Source organism: Bubalus bubalis, chromosome 20 (genome assembly GCF_019923935.1).
Source record: "Bubalus bubalis isolate 160015118507 breed Murrah chromosome 20, NDDB_SH_1, whole genome shotgun sequence".
Lineage (NCBI taxonomy): Eukaryota > Metazoa > Chordata > Mammalia > Artiodactyla > Bovidae > Bubalus > Bubalus bubalis.
The window spans coordinates 65,591,309-65,616,773 of record NC_059176.1 but is presented as its reverse complement, the minus strand read 5'-3'; the positions used below and the strand labels follow the sequence as shown (position 1 = coordinate 65,616,773).

The window sequence follows — 25,465 nt, the reverse complement described above, 5'->3', positions numbered from 1 at the left end:
TGAGTGCAGAAGAGGTCTGGGGCAAGAGCGCTGGAGCTTCTAGGAGACAGAGCAGAGCCCAGAGGAAAGGGCAGAGGCAGAGCCTGTCCCTAAGGCTGTTACCTGATTTAGTGCTCCGTTTGGTGCTTACGAGCACTTCTGAGAATCTATTTTCTTTAGAAGAGGCCAGCAGACAGGCACAGGCACAGAGATGACAGTGTGGATGCATTCAGTCCTTGGAATGTGCTGCTGGGTGTGAGTCCTGGAAAACCCAGCACCAGGGGTGAAAGCCCTAGCAGAGGGGGGCTGAAAGAGACAGCTGCAGTGGCCTGAGCTGATGGAGGGGAAAGAGGGACTGAGAAGAGGACTCTGCCCTAGGGCTTGGAGACAAGGGCCCTCAGGACATAGCTGGAGGTATGTGTCAGGAAGTGAGCTGTGGGTGTGAGCTGCCCACTCCGGTCCTCAGGGATTTGAGGAACAGGTTCAGGGATGCCATGGGCTGAGGTGGATGTGCTCTCAGGGACTAAGCACGCCAAGGGAGGACAACATGAGCCTTGTGCTTGGTTGCAGCCACCGCCAGACCTTGCTGCTCAGGGCAGGAGGTGAGAGCTCACCAAGTTCATGGCCGGCCTGACTGGCAGTGCCACCCATGCTGACGCAAGAGCGCTGGCAGGACTTGTGCATAAGGAGAGGCTTGGTGAGTGTCCAGCTCTTGTCCCAGCATGTGCCACCCTGCATGGCAGGCTAACAGGCTGCCATCTGGGCACTCAGAGCTCCAGTTGGTGAATTTCCCTGCATAGGAGTGTTGTGCAGGGGAGTTTGCTTCCATTTTTAGCTAATGTACTCTACCAGGGAAACCTTTCAAGTGCAAGGAGCACCAGGTTTGCAATTTCTCTTTTGACCTGCAATCATGTTCCCTCTACTGTTGGGGAGATGAGGATAGAAGCATGCTCACCTGATTTGTCCTGGGCACCTTGGCCGTTCACTCATAGTCAGCATCTACCCTTACATTCTTGCTTTATCACCTGGGAAAACGGGTCCCAAGGGAGGTCAAGCAATGGGTACACAGCCCCTCAGTGTCAGAAAAGAAAGGAAGGTCAAGGCCTGTGCCTCCCCAAGGAAATTCTTATCCTTATTTAGAAAGACATCAATTACAAAAAATAAAGTAAAACAAAAGAAAGCAAAGGGAAGGAAGGAAGGAAAGAGGAAAAGATAAAAGATTCATGTGGATGTATGGCAAAACCTGGAGAAGGCAATGGCACCCCACACCAGTACTCTTGCCTTGAAAATCCCACGGATGGAGGAGCCTGGTGGGCTGCAGTCCATGCTGTCACTAAGAGTTGGACACGACTGAGTGACTTCACTTTCACTTTTCACTTTAATGCATTGGAGAAGGAAATGGCAACCCACTCCAGTGTTCTTGCCTGGAGAATCCCAGGGATGGGGGAGCCTGGTGGGCTGCCATCTATGGGGTTGCACAGAGTCGGACACGACTGAAGCGACTTAGCAGCAGTAGCAGCAGCATGGCAAAACCAATACAATGTTGTAAAGTAATTAGCCTCCAATTAAAATAAATAAATTTATATTAAAAAAAGAGAAATCAATAAAAAAAAAAAAGGATGTTCCACATAAGTTGCAAACCCATCCAAAGACCCATGAGGCAAAGATTCTAAGGGTCCCTAAGTATTAACTGAATTAAAAGCTTATTGAATTAACAATAAGATATCAAGTTTATTAACAAAAATAAGAAAATATGGTAACCTCACAGTTACTGAATAGATCAAAGCAACCATGGAAATGTCTTTTACAAAAGGAGAAAAATCAATTACTACTTTCTTTTTTTATTGTTGTTTTTTAATTTAATTTAATTTAATTTTTTTAACTTTACAATATTGTATTGGTTTTCCCATATATCAACATGAATCCGCCACAGGTATCAACAATGAAGTAAGGAAATTTTATCAAGTATTTATTAAAGAAGACTTTTAGAGTATCTGTGCTTGCAAAGTAATCTAGATGTTGAGGCAATTGTTTTATAATTCCAGTCTACCAGATATATTTTTCTTTGTGATTTTGATATGCCATATGTACTTTTATGTATAAAAGTATGATTAAGAATAAATAATTTTTTTAGAAATGATCATGTTTTATTTTTTATTAAAAAAAATTTTTTTTTTACTTTACCATATTGTATTGGTGTATTTAAGTATTTAATTAATCATTTAATTTATTTTATTTGATTCTGTAAAAGTATTTCATTAATAAATTGTTTTAATATATACTTTTATAGTTTTAAATGCTCAAATAGATTAACTAACTGCAATATTTACTATCTTTTTACAAATAAATAAAACATTTAAGCACCAATTAAAATACATTGTAATACAGAATTCTGAACTTACTATACATCAATTCTGTAGAATAAATCTAAGATGCATTATGATGATAACCATTGAACAAGAAGTACAGCTCAAATGAACTAGGTTTTATACTATATAGTTATTTCCACATATATTTATTGTCCTCTACCTGTTAGAATGTCATTCTACATCTGAAAAGAATGTACATGCACAACCCTGAAATGGATGGCTATCCATAGTCATTATCCTTAGTTTGTTCTGGATGTTACTCCTCTCATTATGAACTGTTTTTAATTGTACATTTTTTCCCCTGGAAATACTTGTTCCACGTGAAAAATGAAGCATAGGCTCTTATAATTTCTGGTGTTTGTATAGTTTGCCTACGTTTTCTTGAAGCTATTTACTATTGCTTTTCTTGGTTTTGTTTTTGTTTGTTGCTAGTGACATTTTGTGTGTGTGAATAGATATCCTCTTCCTCATTTCATTCTTTTTTTTTTTTTTACATTTTTACTTACATGTATTTATTAACTAATTTAATTTGGACAGCTTTAATACCTTGAATGGGTCTAGGAATGCAAACCTAGCATTAGTTCTCTGTCTCTCTCTATTGATGAGCTTTGTCTCTCCTATAATTCAATATTTATCTTATTACTCCTAGTAAATACAGATTTTCTTTCAATCATTTATCATTTATTTAGAGGAAAATTGATTTTCAATGTTGTGTTGGTTTCTGCCATACAACAGCACAAATCAGTCATAATTACACACACACACACGCACACACACACACACACACATATATTTCTCCTCCCTCTTAAGCCTCCCTCCCCTCCCCCACACCCCACCCTCTAGGTCATCACAGAGCACCAAGCTGAGCTCCTGGTGTTATATAGCAGCTTCCCACTAGCTATCTATTTTATACATGATAGTGTATATATATCAATGCTACTTTCTCAGTTCTTCCCACCCTCTCCTTTCCCTGCTCTGTCCATAAGTCCATTCTATATGTCTGTGTCTCCATTCCTTCCCTGCAAATAGGTTCATCAGTATTTCTAGATTCCATATATATGCATTAACATATGATACTTGTTTTTCTCTTACTGACTTACTTCACTGTGTATAGCAGGCTCTAGGTTCATCCACCTCACTACAACTGACACAAATTTGTTCCTTATATGACTGAGTAATATTCTGTTGTATATGTATACCAGATCTCCTTTAGCCATTCATCTGTCAATGGACATCTAGGTTACTTCCAAGTCCTGGCTATTATAAATATTGATGCAGTGAACACTGGAACCCATGTGTCTTTTTGAATTGTGGTTTTCCCAGGGTAATGTCCAATAGTGGGATTGCTGGGTAAAATGGTAGTTTTATTCCTATTTTTTTAAGGAATCTCCATACTGTTTTCCACTATGGCTGCATCAGTTTGCATTCCCATCAACAGTGCAGGAGGGTTCCCATTTCTCCACATCCTCTCCAACATTCATTGTTTGTAGATTTTTTGATGATGACCATTCTGATTGTTGTGAGGTGATACCTCATTGTTTTGATTTGCTTTTCTCTAATAATGAGCAATGTTGAGCATCTTTTCATGTGTTTGTTGGCCATCTGGGAGTCTTCTTTGGAGAAATGTCTGTTTAGGTTTGCTGTCCATTTTTTGAATGGGTTGTTCATTTTCTGAGCTGTATGAGCTGCTTATATATTTTGGAGATTAAGCCTTTTTCAGTTGCTTCATTTGCAATTATTTTCTCCCATTCTGAGGGATATCTCTTTATCTATCTTTTCATTGCTGTGCAAAAGCTTTTAAGTTTAATTAGGAACCATATATTTATTATTGTTTTTACTTCTGTTACTGTAAGAGGTTCAGGATCTTGCTGCAATTTATTTTGAAGAGTGTATTGTCTATATTTTCCTCTATGAACTTTATAATGTCTCACCTCATATTTAATTCTTTAATCAATTTTGAGTTTATTTTGTGTAAGGTGTTAGAAAGTGTTCTAATTTCATTCCTTTAAATGTAGCTCTCCAGTTTTCCCAGCACCATTTATGGAAGAGGCAGTCTTTTCTCCATTGTATATTCTAGCCTTTTCTCCATTGCATATAAGGTGTCCATAAGCACGTGAATTTATCTCTTGGCTTTCTGTCTTATTCCATTGATCTATATTTCAATTTTTATGCAAATACCAGACTCTCTTGATAATTGAAGCTTTGCAGTATATTTTGAAATCTGGTTGTCTGAGGCCTTTCAAATAGCTGAGAAAAGAAGAGAAGTGAAAGGCAAAGGAGAAAAGGAAAGATAAACCCATTTGAATGCAGAGTTCCAAAGAATAGCACAGACAGATAAGAAAGCCTTCCTCAGTGATCAATGCAAAGAAATAGAGGAAAACAATAGAATGGGAAAGACTAGAGATCTCTTCAACCAATTAGTGAACATTTCATGCAAAGATGGGCACAATAAAGGACAGAAATGGTATGGACCTAACAAAAGCAGAAGATATTAAGAAGAGGTGGCAAAAATACACAGAAGAACTGTACAAAAAGATCTTCATGACCCAGATAACCATGATGGTGTGATCACTCACCTACAGCCAGACATCCTGGAATGTGAAGTCAAGTGGGCCTTAGGAAGCATCACTACAAACAAAGCTAGTGGAGGTGATGGAATTCCAGTTGAGCTATTTCAAATCCTAAAAGATGATGCTGTGAAAGTGCTACACTCAATGTGTCAGCAGTGGCCACAGGACTGGAAAAGGTGTTTTCATTCCAATCCCAAAGAAAGGCAATGCCAAAGAATGTTCAAACTACCGCACAATTTAATTCATCTCACACCCTAGGAAAGTAATGCTCAAAATTCTCCAAGCCAACCTTCAACAGGCCATGAACTGTGAACTTCCAGATGTTCAAGCTGGATTTAGAAAAGGCAGAGGAACCAGAGATCAAATTGCCAAAATCTATTGGATCATTGAAAAAGCAAGAGAGTTCCAGAAAAACATCTACTTCTCCTTCATTGACTATGCCAAAACCTTTGACTGTGTGGTTCACCACAAACTGTGGAAAATTCTTAGAGAGATGGGAATACCAGACCACCTTACCTGCCTCCTGAGAATTCTGTATGGAGGTCAAGTAGCAACAGTTAGAACTGGACATGGAACAACAGACTGTTTCCAAATCGGGAAAGGAATATGTGAAGGTTGTCTATTGTTACCTTGCTTATTTAAATTATATGCAGAGTATATCATGCAAAATGCAGGGCTGGATGAAGCACAAGCTGGAATCAAGGACAGCTTGAATTACCAGGACAAATATCAGTAACCTCAGATAGGCAGATGATACCACCCTTATGGCAGAAAGCAAAGAAGAACTAAAGAACCTCCTGATGAAAGTGAAAGAGGTGAGTGAAAAAGTTGGCTTAAACTTAACATTCAGAAAACTAAGATCATGGCAAATAGATGGGGAAACAATGAAAACAGTGAAAGACTTTATTTTACAGGCTCCAAAATCACTGCAGATAGTGACTGCAGCCATGAAATTAAAGGACTCTTGCTCCTTGGAAGAAAAGCTATGACAAAGCTAGACAGCATATTAAAAAGCAGAGATATTACTTTGCCAACAAAGGTCCGTCTAATCAAGGCTATGGTTTTTCCTGTGGTCATGTATGGATGTGAGAGTTGGACTGTGAAGAAGGCTGAGCGCTGAAGAATCGATGCTTTTCAACTGTGGTGTTGTAGAAAACTCTTGAGAGTCCCTTGGACTGCAAGGAGATCCAACCAGCCAATCCTAGAAGAAATCAGTGCTGAATATTCATTGGAAGGACTAATTCTGAAGCTCCAATACTTTGGCTACTTGATGCAAAGAAGTGATTTGGAAACTTGCCTGATGCTGGGAAGGATTGAAGGCAGGAGGACAAGAGTACAACAGAGAATGAGATGGTTGGACGGCATCACCAACTCAATGGACATGAGTTTGAGCAAACTTCGGGAGTTGGTGATGGACAGAGAAGCCTGGCATGCTCCAGTACTGCTGCTGCTGCTGCTGCTAAATCGCTTTGGTCGTGTCCAACTCTGTGCGACCCCATAGACGGCAGCCCACCAGGCTCCCCCATCCCTGGGATTCTCCAGGCAAGAACACTGGAGGGGGTTGCCATTTCCTTCTCCAATATGTGAAAGTGAAGTCGCTCAGTCGTGTCTGACTCTTCGCGACTCCATGGACTGCAGCCTACCAGGCTCCTCTCTCCAGTGCATGGGATCGCAAAGAGTCAGACACGACTGAATGACTGAACTTAACTGAACTGAACTGAAGTCAGGAATATTGATTTCTCCAGCTCCGTTTTTCTTTCTCAAATTTGCTTTGGCTATTTGATGTCTTTTGTGTTTCCATACAAATTATAAAATTCTTTGTTCTAGTTCTGTGAAAAATGTCATTGGTAATTTGATAGGGATTGCATTGTATCTGTAGACTGCTTTGAGTAGATTAGTCATTTTCACAATATTGGTTTTTCTAATCCATGAACATGGTGTATCTCTCCATCTGTTTGTGTCATTTTTGATTTCTTTCATCAGTGACTTAACAGTTTTCTGCATACAACCTTTTGTCCTTTTAGGCAGGTTTTTATTCCTAGCTATTTTACTCTTTCTGTTTTGAATGGGATTGTTTCTTTTATTTCTCTTTCTGATTTTTCATTGTTAGTGTATAGGAATGCAAGGTATTTCTTTATATTGATTTTGTATCCTGCTACTTTATTAAATTTATTGATTAGTTCTAGTTATTTTATGATGGAATTTTTAGGATTTTCTATTTTTGTATCATGTCATCTGCAAACAGGGAGAGTTTTCCTTCTTCTTTTCCAATCTGAATTCCTTTTATTTCTTTTTCTTCCTGGATTGACATGGCTGGGACTTCTAAAGCTCTACTGAATATTAGTGATGAGAGTGGACACACTTGTCTGGTTCTTGATCTTAGAGGAAATGCTTTCACTTTTTCACAATTGAGAATAATGTTTTTTGTTATAGTGAGATAGATTATTTCAATGCTGATTAACTGGAGAATTTTTATCATAATGGGTGTTGAATTTTGTTGAAAGCATTCTCTGCATCTGTTGAGATGATTGTATGGTTTTCATCTTTCAGTTTGTTAATGGGGTGTATCACATTGATTGATTTGTATATATTGAAGAATCCTTGGATCCCTGGGATAAATCCCAGTTGATCATGGTGTATGATTCTTTTAATGTGTTGTTGGATTTTGTTTTCTAGAATTTTGTTGAGGATTTTTTTGCATCTATATTCCTCAGAGATACTGCCTGTAACTTTTGTGTGTGATATCTTTGTCTGGTTTTGGTATCAGGGTGATGGTGGCCTCATAGAACGACTTTGAGAGGTTTCATCCCTCTGCAATTTCTGGAAGAATTTGAGCAGAATAAGTGTTAACTCTTGTCCAAACATTTGATAGAATGTGCCTTTGAAGCAATCTGGCCATGGGCTTTTGGTTATTGGAAAAAAATTTTTTTATTGTAGCTTCAATTTCAGTGCTTGTAATTGGTCTGTTCATATTTTCTGTTTCTTCCTGATTCAGTATTGGAAGGTTTTACTTTTCTAAGAATTTATCCATTTCTTCCAGTTTGTCCATTTTGAGGGGCATATACTTGCTTGTACTAGAATTCTTCTGTGGCCCAGATGCTAACAAATCTGCCTGTAATGCAGGAGACCCAGGATCAATCCCTGCATCAGCATGATCCCTTAGAGAAGAGAATGGCTCCTCTCTAGTATTCTTGCCTGGAGAATTCTATGGACTGAGATGCCTGCTGGACTACAGTCACAGAGAGTCAAACACGACTGAGTGACAAACACTGCATGTTATAGTGTCTCATGAACCTTTGTATTTCTGCATTATATGTTATAACTTCTTTTCCATTTCCAATTATACTGATTTGAGTCTTTCCCCTTTTTTTCTTGATGAGTGTAGCTAATAGTTTGTCAATTTTGTTTACCTTCTCAAAGAACCAACTTGTAGTTCTGTTGATCTTTGCTATTGTCTCCTTCATTTCTTTTTCATTTATTTCTGCTCTGATTTTTGTGATTTCTTTGCTTCTACTAACTTCGGATTTTTTTTCTTCATCTTTTCCTAGTTGCTTTATGTATATGATGATTTTACTTCCTGGTTTTCTCATTGAGGTAGATTTGTATTGCTGTAAACGCTCCTCTTAGCAGTGCTTTTGCTGCATCCCTTAGGCTTTGAGTTCTCATGCTTTCATTGTCATTTGTTTCTAGTTACTTTTTCATTTTCTCTTTGATTTCTTCAGTGACCTCTTGGTTATTTAGAGATGTATTATTTAGCATCCATGTGTTTGTGTTTTTTACAGTTCTTTTCCTGTAAGTGATTTCCAATCTACAATATTGTGGTCAGAAAAAATGCTTGATAATATTTCAGTTTCTTAAATTTACCAAGGTTTGATTTGTCATGTGAAATATGGTCTATCTTGGAAATTGTTCCATGTGCACATGAAAAAAAAATGTTTTCTAATGTTTTTGAATGAATGTCCTGTAGATATCAATTAAGTTCATCTGGTCACATGTGTCATTTACAGATGCATGTGTTTCCTTATTAATTTTCTATCTGGATGATCTGTCCATTGGTGTCAGCGGGATGTTAAAGTCCCTGAATTTTATTGTGCTATATTTGATTTCCCCTTTTATCAGATCAGATCAGTCGCTCAGTCGTGTCCGACTCTTTGCTACCCCATGAATCGCAGCATGCCAGGCCTCCCTGTCCATCACCAACTCCCAGAGTTCACTGAGACTCACATCCATTGAGTCAGTGATGCCATCCAGCCATCTCATCCTCTGTCGTCCCCTTCTCCTCCTGCCCCCAATCCCTCCCAGCATCAGAGTCTTTTCCAATGAGTCACCTCTTCGCATGAGGTGGCCAAAGTACTGGAGTTTCGGCTTTAGCATCATTCCTTCCAAAGAAATCCCAGGGCTGATCTCCTTCAGAATGGACTGGTTGGATCTCCTTGCAGTCCAAGGGACTCTCAAGAGTCTTCTCCTTTTATAGTTGTTAGCATTTGCCTTATGTATTGAAGTGCTCCTTTTTTTTTTTTTTTTTGGTGAATATATATTTATAATCATTACATCTTTTTCTTGGATAGATCCCTATATCATTATATGGTATCTTTCCTTGTTTCTTGTAATGGTCTGTATTTTAAAGTCTATTTTATCTGATATGTGTATTGCTATTCCCACTTTCTTTTGACTCTATTTGCATGGAATATCTTTTCCAGCATCTTACTTTCAGTCTGTATGTGTCTCTAGGTCTGAAGTAGGTCTCTTGTAGATAGCACATGTAAGGGTCTTGTGTTTGTACCCATTCAACAAGTCTGTATCTTTTGGTTGGAGCATTTAATCCGTTTACATTGAAGGTAATTATTGATATGTATGGTCCTGTTACTGTTTATTGCTTTGGGATTTTTTTGTATCCCTTTTATTTCACTTGTTTTTCTTTTTTTTTTTAATTTTATTTTATTTAACTTTACAATATCATATTGGTTTTGCCATATATCAAAACGAATCCGCCACAGGTATACATGTGTTCCCCATCCTGAACCCTCCTCCCTCCTCCTTCCCCATACCATCCCTCTGGGTCGTCCCAGTGCACCAACCCCAAGCATTCAGTATCGTGCATTGAACCTGGACTGGCAACTCGTTTCATATATGATATTATACATATTTCAATGCCATTCTCCCAAATCATCCCACCCTCTCTGTCTCCCACAGAGTCCAAAAGACTGTTCTATACATCAGTGTCTCTTTTGCTGTCTCGTATACAGGGTTATTGTTACCATCTTTCTAAATTCCACTTGTTTTTCTTATATAGAAAATTCCATTTAGAATTTGTTGTAAACCTATTTTGGTGATGCTGAACTCACTTAACTTTTGCTTATCTATGGAGTTTTTGATTTCTCTGTCTAATATGAACGATATCCTTTCTATATAGAGAAATCTTGATTATAGGTTTTCTTCTCCCCTCCCCCCCACCTTTTATTGCTCTACGTATATCCTGTCACTCCTTTCTGGCCTGCAAAGTTTCTGCTGAAACATCAGGTGTTAACCTTAAGAGAATTTACTTATGTTATTTGTTACTCTTCTCTTGCTGCTTTTAATATTTGTTCTTTGTGTTTAATTTTTATTAGTTTGATTAATGTGTCTTGACATGTTTCTCTTTGGGTTTATCATATATGGGACCCCCTGGGCTTCCTGGATTTGGATGACTATTTCCTTTCCAATATTAGGGAAGTTTTCAATGATTCTCCTCCAATATTTTCTCAAACATTTTCCTTTCCTCTTCTTCTTCTGGGAAGCCTATAATTCAGATATTAGAATGGTAATTGTTGTTCCACAAGTCTCTGAGACTGTCATTTTTTTCTTTTCATTCTTTTTTCTTTATTCTGCTCTGCTTTACTTATGTCCACCATTCTATCTTCCAGGTCATTTACCATTCTTCTGCCCCAGTTATTTTGCTATCGGTTCCCTCTAGTGTGTTTTTTATTTCACTTATTGTGTTGTCCATTACTGATCATCTGTTCTTTGTTTCTTCTGTTGTTCAGTCACTGAGTCACATCTGACTCTTTGTGACCCCATTGACTGAAGCACTCCAGGCTTTCCTGTCTTTCATTTTCTCCCAGAGTTTGCACAAATTCATGTCCATTGAGTCAGTGACTCTGTCTAATCATCGCCTCTTCTGCCACCCCCTTCTTCTTTTGCCTTCAGGCTTTCCAAGCATCAGGGTCTTTTCCAGTGAGTCAGCTCTTTGCATCAGATGGCCAAAGTATTGGAGCTTCAGCTTCAGAAAAAGTTCTTCACATGAGTATTCAGAGTTGATTTCATTTAAGATTGATTGTTTTGATCTCTTTGCACTCCAACGGACTCTTAAGAGTATCTTCCAGCACCCAAATTTGAAAGTACCAATTCTTTGGTGCTTAGCATTCTTTATGGTCCAACTCTTGTATCTGTACATGACTACTGGTAAAACCATAACTTTGACTATGTGGACCTTTGTTAGCAAATTTATCTCTGCTTTTGAGCATGCTGTTTAAGTTTGTCATAGCTTTCCTTCCAAGGAGCAAGTGTCTTTTGATTTCAGCCTTTGGCTCCAGTGGGTTTGGAGCCAAAGAAAATGAAATCTGTCACTGTTTCCAATTTTCCCCCCATCTATTTGCCACGAAATGGTGGCGCTGGATGCCATGATCTTAGTTTTTGAATGTTGAGTTTTAAGCCAGAGAGTTTTCACTCTCTTTCACCTTCCTCATGAGGCTCTTTAGTTACTCTTCACCTCTTACCATTAGTGTTGTATCATCTGCATATCTAAGGTTGTTGATATTTCTCCTGGCAATCTTGATCCCAACTTGTGATTCATCCAGCTCTGTATAACGCATGATGGACTCTGCATATGAGTTAAATAAGTAGGGTGACAATATACAGCCTTGTCATACTCTTTTCCCTATTTTGAACCAGTCCATTGTTCCATGATTGGTTCTAATTGTTGCTTCTGACCTGCATACAAGTTTCTCAGGAGAGAGGTAAGGTGGTCTGGTATTCCCATCTCTTTAATCATATTCCACAGTTTATTGTGATCTACACAGTCGAAGGCTTTAGCATAGGCAATGAAGCAGAAGTGGATATTTTTTTTGGAATTCTTTTGCTTTCTCTATGATCCAACGAATGTTGCCAATTTGATCTCTGGTTCTTCTGTCTTTTCTAAACCTAGCTTATACATTGGAATACCTCAGCTCACATACTGCTGAAGGCTAGCTTGAAGGACTTTGAGCAAAATCTTGCACCATGTGAAATGAGAACAATGGAACTGTAGTTTGAACATCCTTGGCATTGTCCTTCTTTGGATTTGGATTGAAAACTGACATTTTCCAGTCCTGGAGCCACTGCTGTGGTTTCCAAATTTGCTGTTATATTGAGTGCAGCACCTTTACAGCATCATCTTTTTTAGGATTTGAAATAGCTCAGCTGGAATTCCCTCACCTCCACTAGCTTTGTTCATAGTGATGCTGCCGAAGGCCCCCTTGACTTCACACTCAAGGATGTCTGGCTCTCAGTGAGTGATCACATCATTGTGGTTATCCAGGTCATTAAGGTTTTTTTTTTTTTTTTTTTTTTTTAATAGTTCTTCTGTGCATTCTTGCCACCTCTTCTTAATCTCTTTTCTTTCTATTATGTCCATTTCTGTCCTTTGATATCTCCAGTTTTCTTGAGGAGATTTCTAGTTTTCCCATTATGTTGTTTTCCTCTATTTCTTTGCCTTGTTCCTATTAAAAAGGGCTACTTATCTCACCTTCCTATTCTCTAACTCTTCATTCAGTTGAGCATATCTTTCCCTTCTTCCTTGCCTTTCCTCCTCTTCTTCTCTCAGCTGTTTGTAAAGCCTCCTCAGACAATCACTTTGCCTTCTAGCATTTCTTTTTCTTTGATATGGTTTTTGTCACTGCCTACTGAACAATTACGAACCTCCATCCATAGTTCTTCAGGTACTCTGTCTACCAAATCTGATCCCTTGAATCTATTTATCACCTCCATTGTATAAGCACATGGGATTTGATTTAAGTCATACCTGAATGTCCTAGAGGATTTCCCTACTTTGTTCAATTTAAACCTGAATTTCACAATATGTAGCTGCTAATCTGAGCCACAGTTAGCTCCAGGTCTTAATTTTGCTATGTTCAGATTCTCCATTTTCAGCTGCAAAGAATATAATCAGTCTGATTTTGGTATTGAGCATCTAGTGACATCCATGAGTAGATTCATCTCTTGTGTTCTTGGAAGTGGGTGTTTGCTATGACCAGTGCATTCTCTTGGCAAAATGTTAGCCTTTGCCCTGCTTCATTTTGTACTGCAAGGCAAAACTTGTCTGTTACTCCAGGTATCTCCTGACTTCCTACTTTTGCATTCCAATCCCCTTTGATGAAAATCACCCGTTCCTCTTCATTTCAGTTCAGTGATTTCTAAGGTATGTTTTTTGGTGTTAGTTCTTGAAAGTCTTGTAGGTCTTCATAGAACTGGTCAACTTCAGCTTCTTCATCGTAAGTGCTTGGTGCATAGACTTGAATTACTCTGATGTTAAATAGCTTGCCTTGGAAATGAACTGAGATCATTTTGTCATTTTTGAGATTGCACCCAAGTACTGCATTTCAAACTCTTTTGTTGACTATGAGGGCGACTCTTTTTTTTCTTAAGGATTCTTGCCCACAGTGGTAGATATAATGGTCATCTGAATTCCCATCCTAAAATGGAATGTTCATGAAAACTAAATGTTCACTGATTTCTCAGATGTTGACATTCAATTTTGCCATCTTCCACTTGACCATGTCCAATTTACCTTGATTCATGGACCTAACATTCCAAGTTCCTATGCAACGTTGTTCTTTACATCATCAGGATTTACTTTCATTGCCAGACACATTCACAACTGAGTGTTATTTTCACTTTGACCCTGTTGCTTCATTCTTTCTGGTGCTATTAGTAATTAATTGCTCTCTGTTCTTTCCTTATTGGACACCTTCCAATCTGTGGAGCTCTTCTTCTGGTGTCATAAATTTTTGCCTTTGCGTGCTGTTCATGGGGTTCTCACAGCAAGAATACTGGAGTGGTTTGTCATTCTGTCCTCCAGTGGACCACGTTTTGTTAGAACTCTTCACTATGACCCGTCCATTTTGGGTGGCCCTGTATGGCATGGCTCAGAGCTTCATTGAGTTACCCAGGCCCCTTCACCATGATAAGGCTGTGATCCATGAAGAGGTTGTTTCTTTTAGGTCTCTGTTAAACATTTTTTTTTTTTTAATGTTCTTAACCCGTGCCTCCATTCTATTTATCTGTGGCTCTTATTTTATTTCCAAGATTTTGGATCATCTTTACTATCATTCCTCTGAATTCTCCTTCAGGTAGAGTGCCTATTATTTTCTTAATTTGTTTGGTCTTGTGAGTTTTTACCATGCTCCTTCATCTGCTCCATCTTCCTCTGTCTTATCATTTTCTTTAATTTACTTTGTTTGCAGTCTCCTTTCTGCAGGCCGCAATGTTTCTTTTCCTCTTTCTTGTGCAGTCTGTGCTTGTGTAAGTTTGGGCCAGTTCCTTGTGAAGGTTTCCTGCTGGGAGGGACTGGTGCAGGTGTTGTAGTGGGTGTTGCTGAATCTTATCTCTCTGAAGGGCAGTATCTCACCCAGTGGTGTGTTTTGGGGCATCTGTGAGCTTGCTGTGGCTTCAAGCAGACTGTCTGCTAATGGGGAGATCTGTTTTCCTCTTTTGCTAGCTGTTTGGAGTGAAGCATCTGGCAGTGTAGTTTGCTGGCCTTTGGCTGTGACCAGGTTTTAAGGTTGAAATGGAGGCCTTAGGCAGAGATCTTCAGATTAATATTCAGTATTGGGAATTGTCTGGTGATCCAATGTCCTTAATTCAGGTCTCCCATCTTGGGAGTTCAGTCCCAACCCCTTACTCTAGCACCAAGACTCCACAAGCCACACAGCACAGGAGAGAAAAAGAAAGAAAGATAGAAAAAAATCAAACAACATACAAACAAAAACAGAATGGATAGACAAAATGTAAATAGACAAAATGTCTTGTACCCAAGATGAATGGTAAAAGCAACATTAAGCAGATAGGAACACACAAAGAAACTTGCATATTCACACTCACAAAAAGGAAAGGGAAGAAAGAAAAGAAAGAATAAAAAGAGGAGTCCAAAAAAAGGGAGCAGTGATACCAATAAACAAACCCATAAATGAAAACAAACTGAAAACTAGACAAGCAAATATACAAACTGAAATCATGGTTAAAAAAAAAAAAAAAAAAAGTACTGTAGAAGTAGGAAAACAATAAAATAGGATCAATTTATTTTAAAATAAAAAAATTAAAAAAAAGTAAAAAATAAAAATTAAAGGAGTAATTTAAAAAGAAGAAAAATAAAGCAAAATTTAAAAGATAACAAAATACATAGATAGAGAGAGAGAGAGAGAGTGGTAACAAGAAGGATATTTTTCTGTGACCTTAGTTGTCAGTGTCCTCACTGTACAGTGAGCTCCAGCCCATCTGCCTACTCAGGAAGCCCTCCATATTTCTGGGAAGGTCTCTGGATCTGCTATGGACACTGTGGGGTCTGGTCAGACTCAGATTTGGCCTTACCCCAGCTTTTACTTGCGTCCAAAGTCCAAAATGACCCCCAAAGCCCACAGCCTCTTGCCAACTGCAGGGATTTAATCCACTACTCAAATCTCCTTCCTCTTCTTTGGTGACACAGCTTTTGGTGCTCAGTTTTGGTTTTGGCCCCACGTCCATTTGTAGGCTGCCCTCCAGAGTCTGTTCTTCACCCAGACAAGAGGGGTCTCAAGCAGAGCCTGAGTATGGCTTCCTTGCTTAGTCAGGTTAGGGAGAGGGAAGGATATGGCAGACACAATTCCCATGTGGAGGGAGTTCCTGCAGTGGCATAGGCCTGTGGGAAATTGGTGCCACCTGAGATGGTCTTGTGCTCTCCTGGGGGAATTGGCCCCAGGTTGTGGGTCACTTGACAGTGCCAGGTTGCACAGGCTCCCAGGAAGGTGTGGCCAGTGACTTGTTCCTGCTCACAGCTTGGCCAGTGGCTCCAAAAGCCATTGCGCCCACTTCTGGGTTCAGAGACTGCAGCCACAACCTGCCCCACCTCTGGCACTCAAACAGGCAGAGGCTGTGGCCAGCATGAGCACCTCTGGGGTTGTTGACTGCAGCTGCAGCTCTTCCCACCTATGACGGCGCTCATGAAGGTGGCGTCCTGCTGTCTGTGATCTCACGGAGTTAGTGGGTCCTGCAAAAAGGATCTCTTGCCTCTCTGGCAAGTCCAGGCTCTTACCTGGACTCCCTCAGCTGTGCAGTACTAGACTCCTCAGACTATCTTTATGGCAGTCAACCCAAGTTCTCTCTCTGGGTCTGACCTCTGAAGGCTGAGCCTCAGCACTCAGCCCCCAGTGACGTGGCAGGCATGCAGACAAGCGTCTCAGGCTGTGAAGTGCTGGTCATCGCTGATCTCTGTTCTGAATTCTCTCGGGGCTTTGCCTCCATGCACCTGTTGCTTTGCTCTCTCTGGGTTTCCATAACTTCCCCCTGTGCCTGTCCATGAGATGATTTCTGAGTGTGCAAAAAGTTTTCCTCCTTCACAGCTCTCTGCCAGAGGTGCAGGTCCCATCCCGACTTCTTCGTCTCTTTTTTCTTTTTTTTTTAAATTTTATTTTATTTTTAAACTTTATAAAATTGTATTAGTTTTGCCAAATATCAAAATGAATCCGCCACAGGTATACGTGTTCCCCATCCTGAACCCTCCTCCCTCCTCCTTCCCCATACCATCCCTCTGGGTCGTCCCAGTGCACTAGCCCCAAGCATCCAGTATTGTGCATCGAACCTGGACTGGCAACTCGTTCCATACATGATATTATACATGTTTCAATGCCACTCTCCCAAGTCTTCCCACCTCCTTCTCCCACAGAGTCCATAAGACTGTTCTATACATCAGTGTCTCTTTTGCTGTCTCGTACATGGGGTTATTGTTACCATCATTCTAAATTCCATATATATGCGTTAGTATGCTATATTGGTGTTTTTCTTTCTGGCTTACTTCACTCTGTATAATAGGCTCCAGTTTCATCCACCTCATTAGAACTGATTCAAATGTATTCTTTTTAATGGCTGAGTAATACTCCATTGTGTATATGTACCATAGTTTTCTTATCCATTCATCTGCTGATGGACATCTAGGTTGCTTCCATGTCCTGGCTATTATAAACAGTGCTGCGATGAACATTGGGGTACACGTGTCTCTTTCCCTTCTGGTTTCCTCAGTGTGTATGCCCAGCAGTGGGATTGTCTCTTTTTTCTTATTTCATTTGCCTTACTTTGTTACGTGGCAATTATCTTGCCTTTTTGGAAGTCTGAGGTCTCCTGCTAGTGTTCAGTAGGTGTTCTGTACTAGTTGTTCCACATTCAGATATAATTTGGATGCATTTGTGGGGTAGAGAATGATCTCCACATCTTACTCCTCTGGCATCTTGGAAGTCCCCTTTCATTCTTTAATAGTGAAGAAAATAATCATCCCAGCCCTCTTTGGAAATTGCCATTTGAAAATAAGAAAGACTTGTGTTGTGGTCTTATTTAATTTTGCTTTTGGTATTAAGCTATTAAATGGCTTAGTACTGTATTTTGTGTGTATCATAAAAATGAATTTTACAAATTGCAGGCCTGAACCCACCATGCTGTTGTATTTGTCTTTAACAATGGCAAAGTGCTGTAAAGGAGGCATTGGAGTTCAGTTCTAGGTCATTGTTTTAGTCCTTTGCATAGTGAATGTAGTTTTAAAACTATATTTTCAGTGATTGGACCAAATTTAAAATTTTAAAATATCAGTGTGAGTGTGTATTTGTGTGCTTTCTTCTTAATATTAAACAGAATTCAAGAAAATACAGAAGCCTTTAATGCACCTAAATATTCTGCATGAAATATCAAGTATTCAAGTCTCATAGCAGTGTTTCCACATTATGTGCACAACAGCACTGCATGTGTTTGTATAAATAAACCAAGAACTTTAAAGTACCTTTATATTTTAAGTATTTTTCCAAGCATCTAAATTTTTAAAAGTCTTGTGTGGAAAAAAAAAAATCATGTATGTTCAATACTATATGCTCAAGAGAACAGTATAATTATAGTTAAACTAATAGTAATAATAATAAAATAACTAGACTCCAAAAAAGGACTTAAAATCATATGGAGCCATGAGGCCATACCCTTTCTTGATAACTTTGGAGGCTACTTGAGCAATATACAGTTGTCCCTCAGTCCATGGGAGATGAGTTCCAGGACTCTCCCCTCCTGTGGATCCTCCCATCTAAGGATGCACAAGTCTTTTATATAAAATGATTTTTATAGAATTTTCACCTAACCTACACATATAGAATTGCACATGTAGAATTTGCACCTAACCTACACATATCCTGCCATTTACTTTAAATAGTCTCTGGATTATCTAGTATGCCTTATGCAATATAATGTAATTCCCTGTAAATAGTTATAAATACAATGTACATATTATGTGAATAGTTGCCAGCCTGGGGCAAATTTGAATTTTGCTCTTCAAAGCTTTCTGGATTTTTTTTTCTAATATTTGCTGTCTGCTGGATGGTTGAATCTGTGTATGTGGAAACCTGTGGATATGGAGGGCTGACTATATTTTCCTTTAAGAACACTTCATGAAGTTCACCTGCTGAAGGTATTATGAAATGGGAAGGGGAAAAGGACTTTAGAGGCAGAAGAGGTGGGCATGGAGATGTTCAACTTTAATGAAATCAACTGTGAATTTCTAAATGCCATTGCTATATTTCATGAATGTGAGCTTGAAAACTCAATTTTGGTGATTTAAATCTTTTGGCCAAAAAAGGCAGGGGCTGGTCAAGGTTGCCATCCTAGAATAGAACCTCCTTAATATCCTGGATGCGGACATGAAAATAAGAGTTTCAAACTTATTGTCATTTTCTTTTAAAATAATTCATTTGCTTGATATGATAACACTTTCATGTTTTCCTTGATAGGCAGAGAATATCTAAATTGTATTGACTCTCCCACATTTATATGAAGGAAATAATAATCCAATTATCTAAACTGTGCAAAACATATTAAAAATTTTTAATCTTTGCAAAGATTTTTCATTAATTGATCTAAATATTAGATGGGAAAACTTTAATACCACTCTTGTTTACCTGAGGTTCACAATAATTTCTCTGTAAAAAATTTAATTTTTATGCTGAAAAATAATAAAGCTGACTACACAATAAATTGTAGTGGATCTCTTAAAACAGGTAAAAATAAATTTAAAGTGAAAATGAACTATAAAAAGTGAAACAATTTTAGATTCATTTGTCTCAGGGAAAATGAAAGCATGGTTTATGATTATAATTGTTGCCATGTTAAATGAAGTTAAAAGCCAATTTTGTTGCAGGAAACCATGTATTCATAATTCAGTCTAACTTTAAGCTTGGAAATGGTGTTCAGCCATATGAAATATGAATTGAGGGCAGCTTCTTCAAACTTAAAATGATTCTTTAAAATAATAGAGAATAAATCTGACTTATGTTAAAAATTCAATAGGACTTGAATAATCCATTCATTTCATGCCTCTGGCCTGAAATGCAGTGGAGTGTGGTCCGAACAGCTGTCATTTCATCTGGATCTACCTGGAGGCTCCTTTCTGCCTTATTCAAAAGCTGAAATGTTCTTGTACACATGGCCACTTACCTGACAGGATCACAGTCCTTCTGGACTGTGGTTGGGGAGTAAAAGGACAACTGGGCAATGCAGGGGACAAGGATGAGACCCAGAGTGCACCAGTGGTGAGTCTGCCTTTGGTATGAATTGTGCCAGTTATTTTGTAAGATCATGTTCTAAGTGCTGAGAATATCTGAAAATTCTGCTAATGACCATTCAACCTTAACTTGGAGAATATCTGAAAATTCTGCTTATGACCATTCAACCTTGACTTGGAGGCAGGAGGCAAGGAGGTATAGATGAAAGGGAAAGGCCATTCTCTTTCATTCAATGAATGTATTTTGACACACATTATGAGTGTGACTTATTCTTTACAAAGAAACATTTTCAGTGGAAAATGATGCAATGTATTAATTATTCCTTCCTGAAAAAACTGGACTAGTTAGGTCCATGGTGGTTAAGCTCACTCTCTCTCCCTACACCCTAGAAGTAGTGAGTTGATGAGAAGTCTGTTTTCTCCCTTCTGAGGCACTGGCCGTGGAGGCGAGTGCTGTGTTGGTCAGCAGGACTGCAGAGAAAACACAGCAGGAAGCAGACAGCCCTCTGTGAGCTCCATTCACGTGAGTGATGCCTAGCCCTGCAGCAGCTCCTCTCGCCCCTGGAGTAGGGGCAGTGGAGCCTGAGCTGAGGAGGAGCAGTGAGGTGTGCTGGCTTGCCCAGAAGCGTGAGAGCCTTTCTCTCTGGCTGTGGTGAAGACTGGGGGCTTCTGGCTAAGGGGCTGCACTTACTTTTTGCTTTATACCCACACACCTGTGAGATAGGCTTCCATTAAAAAGAATCCCTGTTGTTTTATTTAGCTGAACCTTGAGAGCAAGCATGGAGAAGTGGAATAGGGTGTATATTTCAGTCAGCTTGGGTTGCTGTAACAGGATATCATAGGCTTTCACAACCAACATTTATGTCTCGCAGTTCTGTAAGCTGGAAGTACGATGTATGAAATCAGGGTGCCAGCATAGTCAGGTTCTAGTAAGGGCCCTTTTCCTGGTTAGATGGCCGCCTTCTCACTGCGCTCACATAGTGGAGAGACATCTCATGTCTCTTTCTCTTTATATAACAGCACTACTCTTATCTTGAAGACATCACCCTCCTGACCTCATGTAATATCTCAAAGGCCCCACCTTCAAATACCATTGTATTGGGAATTAGAGTTTCAACATATGACTTTGGGAAGAATGATCATTTAATGCACAGAGGTACACATCCATCAGTGCACCCACACCATGAACATGTTTCTGCAGAATTCACCAGATACATTCACAGTCACTACAGAGCATGACTCAGGATGCTGAAAGACAGCGGGCTTAAACGTTGCCCCCATTCAGACTTTTATGTTTCATAAAATCATGAAGCTGTTAGACAAAATGTGAAAATACGCATTCTATATAAAGTGTCATTTTGTATACCCAGTTAAATGAGTAAAATTTTTTCAATTTACAATATCTATATAGTACATGAGGAATATAGCCAATATTTTATAATAACTATAAGTGGAATGTAATCTTTAAAAATTATAATAGCATATAATATTGTACATCAATTGTACTTTAATATTTTTTTTAAAAATTTACAATATCATTTTCCCCCTTCTTTATATATTATGAGCTAAGCACTTGTAATTCAGAGAAACCCCCCCAGACCACAGAAATTTACAGAGGAATATCCTAGTATCTTTCCTTTTTTCCCCACTAGTCTGACAAGATGAAAAATAAGGAATAAAAATTTATAAGTATGCCAAAAAAGAAACTAAAGTTTATTTAGAATAAGCTACTCCTAATTCCATTCTGTTCTATTGTGTCTAGTCCTGTGATATTTGGTTGATGAAATACTGTACTGATAAAGCTTATAATTATATAACAAACAAAAACAGTCTTCCTAGGCCTCACAGAAACCCATGCCACTTTCTCTCTGAGCCCAGCCTCACGCTGTAGCACAAGGATTTGGCCCAGGGCCACCGTCTGAGACCTGCCATAGTCTTACCGTGTGACCTCTGCAGATGTCTTAGCTTTTCTGGGGCTCAGTTTCCTTATTTGTCAAATGGAAATGCCTTCTACCCAAGGTTGCTATGAGGAGTAGATGTGTTAGTGCCTTTAAAGCCTAGCTTCTACTTGCTCAGTAACATGCACGCCTTGTTGGTGTGCCTGTATCCTCCTTTTCCTGGAGTATTAACCTGAGGAAGGCAAGGTTGTGTCCTTGGGTCTAGAACCATTACTCTCTGAGTCAGTGATGCTGGGAGGATATGCTGTGGAGTAATCAGCTTCTAGTTACTAAGTTAGTGTGTCACTTTCAGAGAATTTTCCACTTGGTCAATGTGAAGTCTTTACTTGAGACTTTTTAGCTTATGTCATTGATGAATAAAAATTCGGACTCATGTATACAGTGGAGCTCCCTTGTGAGTAATGTAACCACTAGGTAAATGACCCATTCCAAAGAATGCTTGTATCATTAATGCCTGCTTCCAGGACTCCGAGGGAGGTGACCTGAGCTCCAGCCACTGGAATCTCAACCCCTTTTTGAGACAAGCCATAAATCCAGCCTTTGGGCATAATCCAATCAGGAAGTGCCAAGATTTTTGTTTTATCTTAGAAATTTATCAAAAATTTAAAATCTAACTTAAACTGCTTCTAAATTTGTTGAAAGAAATAAATGTCCCCCAAATCTTTGCAAGATTGAGATTCCAGAAACAGGTCTAGTTATGTGTACCAGCCCCAGCATAGCTGATGGGATTTGTCTTTGAGAGAAAGCCCACACCTCACTGCCCATCAGTTCTGTGGGTCCCCTTAAATGCTTGGGGCTGATTCTCAGGTTATCTCTCAGTAACTCTATTTACTCCACATAAGTTGGTGTATTTCTGAGATTGTGTATTTATCCTTAAAAGTCATAAATTCAATTTAGATATTTCATTAAACTGGCATGTGTAAAGCTGAAGTGTGGGTGGGCATTTTTTCTTCCTAGACTGGAAGACTTAGAAAAAAATATAAAAACAATTTTGTCTTTCTTATGCGGATGTAGTAAATGAATTCTGTATGGCAAAAGCATCAGACAGAATGCTTTTGAACATTTATCAGAACATTTATCATTTCTATGTTAATTCAGATTAAGACAAAAAGTCAAAGACAAGCCCTTTGGTTCTTACATAGGGATAGTACTTGATGTTCAGATACATGATCCCTTGAAACATAATTTCTACAGGCAATTCCCTCTTCTTACATAATCTAATGGTGTTGTATTTCTAATGAGGTAAGAGCTCCTCCTGGGATTATGTGGAAAATACAGTGCTAGTCACATACTACCATGGTGCTTCTTTGCATTATTATATGACATTTTCCCTTGCGTCTCTCACTCTGATTTGTTGTGAATCACTTTCAACTTCCTCTGAACTATAAAGACATTTCCTTGATCCAGGGTGAGATCCAGGTTGTGTCAGGCATGCAATTTATTAAATTTGCTTCCACTTTGGGACAGATTCCACTCTAAGATTTTATGAAGTACATACCATGCAGACACCCTGGTGTGATTCTTCAGGCTGTAAGGAGGTGCCCAGTGGGAATGAGAGATTGCTGCTCGTGCCACACAGGTCAATGCCCACTGCTTAGATTTCAGAAGGGCTCATTCCACAGTCAGTGCTGGCCCATTCTGTAATCTCCAGCATGGTCACATGCCTCTTGCCTGCTAGTGAGGAGTTGAAACCAAGACAGTCTTATTTAACCTGCAGGTGCCACTAGCGGCACATTCTTCTCTGTGAAAACCCTATAAATGCAAGTCTTGTAACTATTTGTAATTACTGTATATTTTTCTTAGCTTCTCTTTTCTATCAACTATGCTTTATGTTGGCCTAGCACTTCTCGTATCACCTTTAAAGTTTCAACCCTCTACAAAGTTGACACTCTAGGTTGCAAGTCAAACCGTGGTGAAAGAAAAGCTCTGAAACAGGAGGATCCTAGACCCAAATCACTCAGTGAGCCTCTGCTGATCTGTTGTGAATCCAGAATGCCTTTTTACCAGTGGGAGAGCCTCTGATTTCCTTCCAGGGGTTGCCTGAACTCTGGTGTTGGTTTCTACTAGGAGACAGCTTGAAATATCCACTCTGTCCTCAGAGAGTCCTCAGAGCACTCTGTATGCACTCGCTGCGGTTGTTTCATCAATAGCTCTTCAGAGTCCATTGATGCTGGACTTGATTGTGTGGTCACTTTGTATGGAACCAAACTTAAGTCCCCTCACATGCACAGTTTAGCCATCTACTGACACAGAATCATGGTGAAGAAAGTGTAACATTTTAATGAAAGACACCAGACAAGGAAACCAGGGCAGCTAATGCTTAAAAATCCCTGAACTCTCTCCAGTTGTTTTCTGAGAACAATTTTTATAGTCAAAATTTGTGGAGAGGTGTGCAGGGTATGGTTTCCCAGGTGGCAGTAGTGGTAAAGAACCCTCCTGCCAATGCAGGAGATACAAGAGACTTGGTTTCGATCCCTGGGTAGGGAAGATCCCCTGGAGAAGGGCATGGCAACCCATTCCAGTATTCTTGCCTGGAGAATCCCATGGCCAGAAGAGCCTGGCAGGTTACCGTCCACGGGGTAGCAAAGAGTCAGACACAACTGAAGCAATTTAGCATATGTGTATGCATGGTATGCGGCTTTCCTCTGGCTGGTTGTGGGGGAGGTAACAGCAATGTCAGCCTTCTGGTTCCAATGAGTCAGGAGTCTATGTGCTTGGCTCAGCCTAAAGTTACCATCTTCTGCCTGGTGCGGTCCCTAGTTCCTGTAAAGTAATTGAAAGATTTGTATCGGCTTGATATGTATACCCCTTGAGGAGTAACCAGGACACTGCCAGATGATGAACTGTTGTTTCCTGACTTCCTTTCCTTCCTCTCTGCATTCCCTCACTCCTCTAATTAGTGACTGTTTGAATCTACCCTTTGGAACTCCAGGAAGGTCTAGGAAGCTGAAACCTTTTTCCTACAAAAAAGAAATGGGGGTTATGGAAGGGCTTTGGTATCAGGAAGATCCTGCTGGGTTTCAACTTTGGTCACTGGATCCTAAGCAAATCTGACATGGGCAGATCCTTGATATCTGCTGTGTGTGGAACACGGCCACCATGCTAATACTCTCATCTGAACTTCTTGAGACTTAAGACTGCACAGAGGAAATTGTCCAGCTCCCTCAGCCTGCAGCCCAGCTCATGAAAGTGAGCTCACAAAAGAGCAACAGGGCCTATTCTCTTTCAACCCATGGAATCAATAAAACTAGTACCTAGTTGTTCCTGTAAGCCTAAATTTCGAGATGTTTTATTACACAGTAGATGTTTGACACCCTTTTGGAAAGCATATTCCACTGTCCATTCAACAGAGAGACAATATTTATGCTTAAGTGTTAGAAAACATTTTATATCAGTTCTTAATTCAACTAATGAAGTTTTTCTCTACAATTATTAGTGTAACTCTAATGAAGCTATTTTTATAAACTCTGAATTATATTTAACATAAGCTTTACAACTGTAATGAAAGAAAATTCATAGATTGGTTGCACTTTTATATAATATACAAACTAATCTGTGGGTTATTTTTACTTTTTAATGTGTAAAATTTCATTATCTAAAAATGATTTGTGTTTTCCATTCCAATCCTAATATTTCATAGTTTTCTTTCTTGATCTGGCATCTGGTACAATTCTTAGTATCTTACAATTCTTAGTATTATTGTTAGTAGACATTGCTATCTTTTCTCTCTTCAAAAAGAAAGCTTTCATTATTTCATCATTCATTATAATTTCTGCTACAGTTTTTTTTCAATTA

General features: G+C 39.2%; 1 protein-coding gene across 1 annotated transcript in view; it reads left to right on the top strand.

The window, feature by feature from the left end:
• GABRG3 (gamma-aminobutyric acid type A receptor subunit gamma3) overlaps positions 1-25,465 on the top strand; it is an 838,213-nt gene that overhangs the window by 388,467 nt on the left and 424,281 nt on the right. The gene's annotated exons all lie outside the window — the stretch shown is intronic.